The following is an 11,923-nucleotide window of genomic DNA, read 5'->3' as shown; positions in this document are numbered from 1 at the left end:
ACCCACATGGTCCCCCAGAAAATACCTCTGTAATATGGGGCCAAAAATGTACGGTTCCCGCTTGGTTTCCCCAGCTGGTTACCACAATTCATCTCACCTTGATACCTTGTGGTACCCAAGTAGGCGTGCTACCTGGGGCTGGTCCCATCCCCACGTTTGCCCTGCCAACATTTCCTCTGCGAATATGTCCACTCTGATAAAATGCAGCTGGATAATTAGCTATGCAATTTCTGTGAAGTCGGAGGATTCGTCCAATGCTAGGTGGCTAAAGTGAGTCTATACGCGGCAACAGTTGCGGCTCGTCCTATAGGGCAACTGGGGCATTGCCCCACCTAAAATTCTGTTCAATAACAATTCTTTACCATTTATAGACGCACAACAATCTATATGTACCGAAATCCCAGCAAAAATCGTATACTTCTTGTCCTTTCGCTTGTAAATGCCCATGTATAGCGAAGTCTCTGCGAAAATCGAATTCTCTTCCGTTTTTTCGCTTTGCGAATGCCTAGCCGGGGCATGCCCCGGTAGCGCTCGTAACAAGCTTTCACTTCCTATTCTCTCAAAGCCGCGCACAATAAAGAAACAGTGATTTACTCTCTCCTATTCATAAAATTACCGAGCAGGTAGGGCAACATAGCATGGTTACCCCTAAGGTGTGATGTAACAATCGTATCTATATCTGAACTCGGTTACCGTCGTATGCGTTTGGTCGACCTTTGCTGGTATAGGTCGATTTTGATGGTGTTTCACACCATGATAATTCTTGAAACTTGGTATGTCATGTCGTGATGGTGGTATTTAACACTGTCCCAAGTTTCAGGGTTTCTACTCAAAGTTTAGGGTAGTAATTCCGTTTCCAAAGTTGAGTGTGTGCGGATCCGTCATGTATCGCAAACAGATTTTACTCAAAAGCCGTTATTGGTATCCATTGATTTTGACGATGTACCATACCGAGATCGGTCATGACATTTGGTACGGTAAGTCTTAATGTTAGTATCTAACGCTGTACCAAGTTTCAAGTTTGACACTGAACTGTGTTAGTGGTAATTTCGTTTCCTAAGTCGAGTGAGAGCTGACTCGTCATTTATCGCAAACTTATTTTACGCAAAGCCGGTATTGGTCTCTATTGATTTTAACGATGCTCCTAAGCTAGATCCGTCATAAGCTTTTACATGGTATGTCTTGATTTTAGTATCGAACGCTGTGCCAAGTCTCAAGGTTGTCACTCAATGATTAGGGCAGCAATTTCGTTATCAAGGTCGAGTATGGTAGAGATTTGCGCTGATCTGACACTTAGCCTACCTAACGCATTGCGGATTTCACGCAAAAGCCGGTGTATCTGTGTTAACGCTGTGTTCCATACTGAGATAGGTGATGAGATGATATCATGAAACAGTTTACTAACATCCTCGGTTTGCATTCAAATATTTAGTTTTATTTTATATTCTCTAATGTCAATTTCACCGTGAAATTGTGGCCTTCAGGCCATTTGCTCACAATTACAACCCCTGTCAAGCGCGATAGCTGTTTCGTTTTCGATGGCGGCTAACAGCAGCTGATCGCTTGATCAGCCTATTCCTCAGTAAATTTTAGGCAAAATTCGGTGTTGGTCTGTTCGTATTAATTTTGACAGTGTGCCATACCGAAAACGGTCATGATGAGGCTGCTTCTCGATGATTTCATGTAACAGTGTACCTAGTTTTCGGCTTTCATCCACGTATTTATTCGGTAATATATTTTCCGAAGGCGATTTTGCAGCAGACATATAGACACTATAGACCGTAAGCCGTATGTGTCGTGTGACAGTCTCCAGCCTCAAGGCCAAAATCTCCCAAGCTGTACCGGGACCGAATTTCCGAGGCTGCTATCCGTAGTTCTTCAGAATGATGTTTTGGATTCAATATGACATGTCCATTGTCCAATCTAGGAGATAACAATTGCGTATGTGTTCGAACTCGATGACCTTACGCAATCTCTCGAGTTAGTCATTTCCATTTCTGCAGATAATTAGTCAGGTATAGTGCGAACATGAACCGTGTCGAATCTTTGTTCCGTACGCCGTTTACGCAGTTACCACACTTCTGGTCACAGCTCACCGGCAGACCTCTCGCGGCACATACGTTAAAATCACTGTTGTCGGGAAGTTCGTGTTACCGTACCACCAAGTCACTTGTTTACGTTGGAAAACGCCATTGTGACGTCATGTTGATAAAAAGTCGCTTGCAGCCCTTGCCCCACCACCCGATATTGTCACGAGCCGCCACTGCGCGGCAACGTGTTTCAGAACATGCGATAAAAGATCGACTGACATTGCTGTTACTCTTCTGGTCACGGTTGCATCAGATAACTGTAGCTTCGAAATTTATCAGGTGATGTTGTCCTTGCTGCTAAGACTCGTAAACAGCGGGTATTCGCACAGTATGCCGACGTCTTATTGAAATAACACCTTCTCTAGCACAGTGCTCTTCAACCTTTTTCGTCGTGGTACACCCTTTTAAGGTTTTCTTGAAGCTGGTACACCCCTGACCGGATAACTCATTGATTCCGTATAGTAAGCCTAGACCAGGGGTGTTCAACCTCCTTGTTATTCACGGCCGTGCTTCGATTCCTTACATAGCATACTACCGCATTCCGGCGTAGAGTCGTAATGGCCCATCTGGACGTCATATAATCGGGACTCTAACTCGAAGGGGTCCCGAAATTATTTCTTGAATAAACATAAATTATCGAGCGATCTTACGCTATAAACTAGCCCACTAGCGTGTATAACAAATTTCGCAGACAAAGTAGCGGTTCAAACGTAGACCGTGATGAGGGGTCTACTGTTTGGTTTATGACGCTATGGGGGCCCAAGACCAACGTTATTTTAGGGGGGGCTGACGAATTGGATACTGGCAACGTCACACCGCGGAGAGCGCTTGTGGTGATCTGCGCCATCACTGATTTCTTGAGGTATACCTTGCGTATAGAAGTTTTTAATTGTAACAGTAGTCGCGCGGGCGCTAAAAACTTTTACACGTGGAAAATTTATTTCGTCTATAATATGAGTAGTTTCATATATTACTGTCAACTATTTATCCATTCTTGGCAAACGTGAATGATTAAGCGATGGAGCTGATGGAGGGGGTGTAGGCATACACGCATACGAATTCGTCTTGGTATTACTTCATGGGATTCATCATTTTCCTTTACGGTTTGCATTTGTTCGGTGGGACTCAGATTACACTATATATGAAATGCGAAAAGTCCTGGTCCCCTGAATCGCGCAAGCGTGAATAAAATTTTCAAGTTTAAAATCTCTCAAAGATTTGAGAACCTAGTCGTTAATTCAAATTTCATATTAACGGACGCTAAAACACGCTCTAATTTAATTAATATGTTTTGCATAAACATTGTTTAACGGCTGCATGCGACCATATGTCTGCAGGTGCTGGCCTGTTGAAATAAGGATGAACAATGCTGCAACGTATTTGAAATGCTAAATACTAATCTGGGCTCGAGGATCCAGACCACCAGCTATCACAGTGGTTCTCAAACTAGATCCCCTCGAGACACCCTGGCTACGCCCCTGTAATGATGTACACCGCGCTATTTATAAGGAGCTTAGTACAAATTCAATATTTCTGAACCGTCGTAGTGGTTTCCTCAAGCATCATTATAGACCAGGGGTGGGCAAACTTTTGAGCTGCATGGCGGGCCGCATTCAACATCTGAATCCATTCGCGGGCCGCACTATACTACATAGAATTGGGATTATAAACCAAACGCAATATTGGTATTTGATTATATAGTAAGGACATGGAGATGATATATATCCTTTTTTAAAACATTCCAAACATTGCTTTGATGATACCGTACACGCGTCAGAAACAGTGGTGAGACCTCAATAACCAATTTGTCAAAACCATAGAGATGGAAGTCGGTTGTCCCGGTTCTTAGAACAGAATTGAAATTTAAATCTGTGAGCAGCGATCTGTTCATAGATTTACTAATTCCACTTCTGGTTCAGTTCCAGGACACACAATGCTGACAGCACCATAACCATGTTAGCTTCAAACACGCTTTACTATGTGTAGATAAAATTTAAATAGCCTAATTCTATACATGCAGAGAACGAATCTACCTAAGACACGCGCGAATCGTTTTTTATACGCACATGACTGGAATATTTAAATTGGAGTGGTCAATCTGAAATCACACTCGTGATCCGAATCATGTCAATCTCGTGTAGGATTTATTTGATGTTTAGCAGTTGAAACCTTTCAACCTGCGTGGGGCCTTGAGATCGGGATGTCGCGCCAGAAATTAAACATAAAAATGATAGAGGAAGTATTCACCTTAGTACAGTGGTTCTCAAACTTTTTAAGACACGTCACCCCACCCCCTTATGATGGTAAAAGAGTTCGCACCCCCCTTATCGTCATATCTCAAAACGCAACCGATGCTAGCAAACCTAACGGATAGTTATATGGCATGGAAGGTTACGACTGTAGATGAGAGATTTTGAAATATGAAATTCAGACAAAAAAAATACAGAGTAACAAGCATGAACGGAATATAGATTGCGCGAAGCGCGAAAAAAAATTTCAGTTGAACTCAGCTTCGCCTCCATCTTCAGATGCTTTCACCCCTCAAGGGGGGGGGGGGGGGGGGTCAGTTTGAGAACCACTGTCTTAGAAATATCATAGCGAAATATACTAAGAAAATTTTTATCAAGTCCCAGCATTAATTCGATTTTTAGTACGTATTTTATCAGTATTTTTAATAATTTTCTTTGGACTCTCGCGGGCCGCACAGAACGGTGTGACTCTCGCGGGCCGTGGTTTGCCCACCCCTGTTATAGACGGATATTGCAAGCGGAACACATGTCATCTCCATCCTTTTCTACTCCAAAAGGAATCCAAAAGTCCATACCAACATTCAAGTGATGTGCACAAACACATGCTTATGATACATCAAAAGGAATATATATAGCTTACATGCTCGTACAGCTGATATGAACATATTTTACGATAATGCACGTCCGGTCAACATAGATGTTCTTAATCATACAATTTCCTGTTTATTGTGATAGCTATATAGTCATCGGTCCATTTTAATTCGGATCTGGTACACCCCTGTACACCCCATGTGAGTGGTACACCCTTTTAAAATTTTGGTACACCCTAGGGTGTACGAAAACCCCGGTTGAAGAGCACTGCTCTAGCATATTTCCTGGGGTTAGCGATATACCAAGCAATTTTGAACGATGCGTTTGTACCGTAGTTGGCAATTTTAACAACTCCCCTGAATATGGACTTCCAGCTTGACACCTAGCTGGTAACGTTTTCTAAGATCAGGCGATATATTTATAACTAAAAACCGCTATACAGAAGAAACTGTCTCGGTATCATTTTAAGCTTCTACACTTCGTTACGACAACCGTTCTTCGACAAATATGACACATCGGTTTGCCATTTATATCTGAGAAAGCCAATTCATTTTCCACGCAGAACTACAAACCCAGTTTTCGCCGTTTGATTTCCCGTCCCTTGTTCTTGATTCTGTTCAAACCATTCGCAGTGATTTATAAAACACTCTTTAAATGTGTACCTACTACAATACAGCAGGATTCTCTAGAACAAGACTCCAGCCGAATACCGATTCAAAACATATATAAAACATAATCAACTCGAGCATATATCAAGAATCTAGAACATAACAAAGAATGAGTAGTCAATTACAATTACAAATACAATAAATATGTAACAATATTAATGTAGCCAGTAGTAATTGCGTTAATAATGAAAGACGTCACGGGCCACCGGTTGAAAACCCCTGGCCTAGGGTTACCATATTTTGAAATCCGTAAAGAAGTGCACTTTTTATTAATCATAAAAGTCAGATAATCGAATTAGAAAACTTCTGATTCTAGAATTTGTACTAGAATTCCTGTAATATTTCCTAGATAGATATTTCCTATATAGACGAGGATCTCGTGTAGTGGGAGTGGACATTTTTAGCAGGCATGAAAAAGTCATCAAACACAGGAGGCAAACTATTGGAAAAATATTTGTGAATGACTTTTGATACTTCGAAGCGATACAGTTTGTGAACTTGCAAAATTCGGTGCTTATGGTAGTGAGGCGATATATATCCAATTCCCGATCATATTGACCGCTTCAATCCTGTACGATATAAAATTTTCGCGCGATTAAGCGTTATAAGCTGTCGCTCCAAACAGTAGAACAAATCTTGTCGCTAAGTACCGGTAAGACGTAAAGGTTGAAGAGAAGTCAGGGGGGCGTAGCCAGAAGTCTGGTTTATCATCCTATGGGGGCCCAAGACCAACGTTGGGGGAGGGGGGCTTACGAAGTGCTGTTTCGGTCCTGTTTCCACGTACTGCATAAAGAAATGAAGCTATAATATGGAGGGCGATCGCGTCGAGTAAGTGCGACAGTGAACATATCGCGCCAGAAACGCCGCGCCGGTGGATCGTTCAACGCACTGGAAGAGCCGGTCTTGTTGCGCATGTGACAAGTTGCACTCACCGACAGTAATTATCAGTCAGTACTCGAGACCAGGGGCTGGGATGTCCAACCTGCGACCATAGAAGGAAATTGGTACGGCCGTCGACACGTAATTCAATTAGCATGTGCTGTTGGCGGCCGTCGACATGCAAATTGAATTTGCGAATTGAGATTCTAATAAAACTTGAAATTTTTCTCGTGTCATGCGTGATTCAATGCATCTTCATTTTTCGAATTTAATATAATAGCGCCCGTTGCAATCGGAGCCCCACAGTACAGATCCTAAACGACAGGAAAATGATGCGCCCCATATGGATGTACCAATTCGGAATCGTGCGCTCCTCACGAAATAAATTCGTTTCTGGTACGTTTGGGCGATTCCAATATATTTCCCCAATGCCTACAATCCTGATGGGAGGTCAAGTAATAACAGCATGCAACAAACGGACTAATACCAATTGGTCCACCCTATGATGCATCATCATTTATAACTTGCCCTAATTTTTCGAGGATACCCCTCCATCAGCTCTACCGGTGAATCTGATCACATGGGCTGAGAAAGGATAAATGTTTGAAAGTAATATGAGAAACTACAAATATCGATGACGAAATTCATTCGTGAATCTGACCATTCAAATGACATGACCAGTGACCACTCGCGATTTCGGTACGTATAGTAGCCTAAGCCGATACGAATAAATAGATTAATCCGGGGTTCACCGTAAATAGACATGGACACGGACAGTTTAACATGGGTATTTGACGGTCAGCTAATTCCTTACCACTATGCCCTGGAACGCGGCCGTAGGCTACATGATTAATCAATATGTGGCCGTGAAAAGTCAAAAGATTGGCCACCTCTGCTCGAGAATATACGAAATGGATTCCCTGCTAACCGCTAAAAAGCACCGATTGCCTTGCAGCTATACTGGAAGATTTGGAATGATCTCAGTATATAGACGATGGTTTGGTTCAGGGATATCTAGAGTTTCAAGATATCCCTGGTTTGGTTCTACACAATGCACGAATTGTAGTCCCGCAGGGATTTAAAGGAGAAGCACTTGCATGATTGTATGATGCTCATCAAGGCATAGTCAGAACGAAAATGCGGGCGAGTCGAACTTTGTACTGGGCCGGTATGAGCAGTGAGCACGGACACAGAGAATGTGGGACAGACATGCGGGAGATGCCAGGAACATTTGCAAAGTTTACCGAAAGAATTAATGGAAATTGAACCATATCCTAGCAGAGTATTCGAGGATGTCTCAACCGACCTGTTTTCATATTGCGGGACAAATACCTCGTGTAGTACACTGATAGATACACACAAAAAAAATCTGGTAGATTTACTGGGAAATCTCTGTAAATTTTGCAACGGATTACTAGTCGCAGCCAATAGCTGTGAGTAGCTTGTAATTTTACATTTTGATGTGTAATATTACCCTATTTTAGGTGTAAAGTCAAGTTACCAGAATTTATTCGCAAAATTACTGGCAGTTAATCGTTCCTGCAGTATATCAGGCTATTGGCAAAATTGATTAGCTTGAAAATCGCTGCGGCCAATGTTATACGTGGAACTGAATGTTACTGATATCATTTTTTGTGGTGATTTGACCTGATTCAACCACGTTCGCGAGACTGGGGTCTATCATACGGAAATTGTTGACCCTAGTACCAATTTCAGTAAAGTACATACTGGGGTAAAAGAAACAACTGACAATCGTAGCTAATGTGGTACACCATAGCCACTATATTATATTATAAGGCTATGGCTATACGGCCGGTTTCGTTGGTTACCAGGGATAGGACTGATAAGTTAAAATATCAGTTTAGGATGTATAATATTGTTCGGGAAACTGGAAATATCAGCACCGCATGCTAAGTTGACCATTTGTTAATGGCGGACATGGCGATCTGTCATAGGTTACAGTAGGTTAGGGTTACGAGTTACCGCTTTTTCTGAGTTTCGTAGTAAACAACCAACGCACAACTGTGACATCACAAGCAGCGTCTGGGTAAGTATATGCATAGTAAGTAGTGAACATCACGTGGAATATATATCAATTTATACGAGATTAGATGGAAAAGAAAGGGACTATATGTAATGATAATTGTTTCTGTATGAAAAAATACGACCTAAATCAAACATTATAACGTGGCCGGTAAATATTATTGGTGGCATGTCAGCGGATGAATACCACTCGATTTGAAATCGTTCGAGTGTCGTATCGTCGTCTGGCCATTATTGAGATTTGAGCAAAGGGTGGAGCGCCAATATGGAATCGGTCATCGGCAGGCCTGTTTATTTTTGGATGTTGGGTTTTATTTTTGGAGATTCTCCAAAAATAAGATTTGAAAACATCCAAAAATAAGATTTTTTTGGATGATGTTTTTCAGTGAAATATACAAGTCAGAGCGATGTAAACGATCAGAAAACTCATAAAACACACAAAACAGCACCTATGTGAGGGAAGGGGTCACCGAAACGCTAAAACTACTTCCACTCAATCCACTTCACGTTTCTGCTGACCTTGCCTGCCTGCCTGCCCGCCCCTCCGCCTTTGTACTGCTATAAGTTTCACAGTGCGACACGTAGAGAAGACGGGAAGGCAGCTTGAGTGAGGCAAAGGGAACGGCGAAATCATATACAGCCACCTCTGTCGCAATCACTTCGTCCACACGATGACGGGACTCATCTGCTGATGCTTCAGACGGCAACACAACTTGATCCAGAGTAGATGGAAAGCGTGTGACCCAAGTTTGTTGACGCTCGTTTATTGTCAATGAAGAGGGTGGTCTCTTGGTTGACTGAAAACCGTACCAAACTCCTTGATGTTATGGACGAAAACAGTCCGACGTGTGCAACTTCGCTGCTGTGGTGGATCCATCTGATCGTTCTCGATCGCATGGTCACGCTCGCACACAGCTGAGCACCACCGTCACGAAGCTTCATGGTCTTGATGTTCTGATCATGGAGCAGCAGGAGGTCATGCGCCTGGTCGAACGCCTGTGTCCAGGTGAGGACTGGGACGAGGACCGCCACAAAGAAGGTTTTCTGGTCAGAGGGTGTTGGGATGTCAAGTTCAATGAGGCACGCAACTTCGTGGAGGATCAGAGGTTTCAAGCGCATTACTGACGAGCGCTTTTCAGGAGCAAAGGCTTGGAAGATTGGAAAGTTTGAAGAGTTAGACATTCCTCGATTTTTGGACCCCTAACCTCGATGTTTCCCACAATTGCGACGTTCGGGGCCGATATCTCGAAAATCAAGGGGGGGGGGGGGGGGGCGTCTCGCAGTGATTAATATTCTCTAGAAGGCATCCTCCAGGCCAAAGACTAAATTTGTGAAGAATGTATTGGAAAGTTAGATCAAGATCACTGATGATATCTATGTGTTGGAGGACCTAAATACATGATAATAACATACTTTTGGTGGATTTTTTCAGTAGTAATCGGGCTCAAAACACCTTCAATTCTTATTTTTGGAGATCCTCCAAAAATAAAATTTGAAAACATCCAAAAATAAGCTATTTTTGTTATTTTTGGAGAAATCCAAAAATAAACAGGCCTGGTCATCGGTGTCTCGCTAAACGTACCGGGATTCCAACCCGGGTGGAGCGAAGCTTGTTGTGCTTGAAGAAAGTGGATCCTTGAAGATTCCTAGGAATGCTGAATGGGATACGCATCGTAAAAGGTACAGTACTACATAGTATTTGTTACCGTGAATATCTACGACTGTGCACACCATCGGGATGACTTTGATTTCATTATTGAAATATTTCATTCGCCGCATTCTCTGTTCTATTTTTGGATATTAGTCGACTTACATAATAGTGACCTGTGACACCACATACTCCGCCACAGAGGAGTTGAAACTGTTGGTTTGTTCATGTAATTTTCGGGCCATAGCATAGAGATGTTTCCATCCACTGCTGGATTTGTTTGGCACACATGCCACCTCAAATGAGGAACCTTTTGCTTCAATACATTAGATCAGTGGTTCTCAACCTGCGGGGCGCGAGAAATTGACTAAGTCTGTCTGAATTCTGACTAAACATGTGTTTCACAACCATTTTCAGAAGACGATTGTTGAAGAACAAACTTAATTCGTATTCAAGAAAGCTCGCCAAATTCAAACTCCAGCAGTCGCATTCAACTTCATTTGAGCAGATTTTTGATATTCTTTGAAGATTTAGAGCAATTCCCACGTGTAAGTCATTCATTACTTCATAGATTTGGCAGTAGCCTAAAGCTCGGTGCGCTGGGTAGCTGTTGGTAATAGCTGGCGAACTGCACTACTTAAGGCAGACTTGGATGCAATATAGGTTGCTCTGCGGCGGCTATTCCCTGGAATGCGGCCTTAGGCTACCTAAGTAATTGAAATGTGACCGTGATTAGCAAAAAGGTTGCCTATCTCTGTATTAGATGATGTGCTCTTTTTGACGTGACGATAAGTGCAGGGGGCGTAAACTTTTTGGCCATCGCCGAGGGTGGCGCATGTCAAAAAAGGTTGAGAACCGCTGCATTAGATGAAGTAAGTCATGAATCTCTGCTATATCATGTAAAAGGCGGAGCCGTCGTCACAAAATGTACCAGTACCGGTACTTCAAAAATTGTTATATTTTTGTTAGCCTATTTGTCTTAGTAGTTATTGTAATGTCATGTCTAGATTAGGAACTTTGCTTAATATAGCGACTTACGCATAAGTTCTTTTTAGTGGAACTGCAAGATACTAGTCACACAGAAGGAATGAAGACGAGAAAAAGAAACAATTGGAAGTTTATCCGGCGGTGGAATTAATTCACCTTTTCTTGGGACCACTTGTGCTATATTTGCATTCCTCCTACAGAAGAATTAGACCTCCAGCAGCAATACTTTTTCATCGTCAATCATGAATGAATATACAGTTGTCCCAATGTCGTTTTTAGAGCGTGAAGAAACTTGCTGTATTTTGGCATCGCGTTGCTTTGGGATAGGTATGGATGTACGTGAATTTAGAAGCTGACATGTAATCTGATTTACAAAGGACAGCATGTAGGGTTATAGGTAGGAGGTAAAATGACAGTCTCCTCGTAAATGTACAGGAGAGAATGTAGATTGAATATACCAGAGGTGACTGTAACATTACAGTCTGGCGTGTAAAGCTAGATTACCGGACGGGTGTAAGTTGAATTTACATTGAGTGACGGTAATGTTATATTACTGCCAATTGGCTGGCCACCCTGCTTCCAGACATTTCGCGGTAAATCGAGGTAATTTTTTTTTGTGTGTAGGCTACTCCTGTTGGCCGAGCGTCTGCAAATGGGACAAGTCATTATAAAAGAGATGCACATCCGCTGTCGCCATTCAAAATAGGAGCTTTCGTTCGAATTCAAAACCCGATCACTAAACGTGTGCATCATCTAGGCATCAGTACC

The 11,923-nt window shown here is 42.4% G+C and overlaps 1 long non-coding RNA gene across 2 annotated transcripts; it reads left to right on the top strand.

Annotated features, from left to right (window-relative positions):
• Positions 1 to 10,076: 10,076 nt before the first annotated feature.
• Positions 10,077 to 11,429, top strand: LOC145447011 (uncharacterized). Of its 2 annotated transcripts, XR_013917416.1 has the most exons (3): positions 10,077 to 10,200; positions 10,586 to 10,716; positions 11,224 to 11,429. It is a non-coding gene; the product is annotated as an uncharacterized LOC145447011 (long non-coding RNA). The 2 variants fall into 2 exon arrangements; XR_013917415.1 differs by lacking the exon at positions 10,077 to 10,200 and having other exon boundaries at positions 10,343 to 10,716.
• The last annotated feature ends 494 nt before the right edge of the window (positions 11,430 to 11,923 follow it).

The sequence above is a fragment of the Botryllus schlosseri genome, chromosome 1 (assembly GCF_051294905.1).
Source record: "Botryllus schlosseri isolate E-star chromosome 1, Bs_hap1, whole genome shotgun sequence".
Taxonomy (NCBI): Eukaryota; Metazoa; Chordata; class Ascidiacea; order Stolidobranchia; family Styelidae; genus Botryllus; species Botryllus schlosseri.
This window is presented reverse-complemented; position numbering and strand designations above follow the sequence as displayed.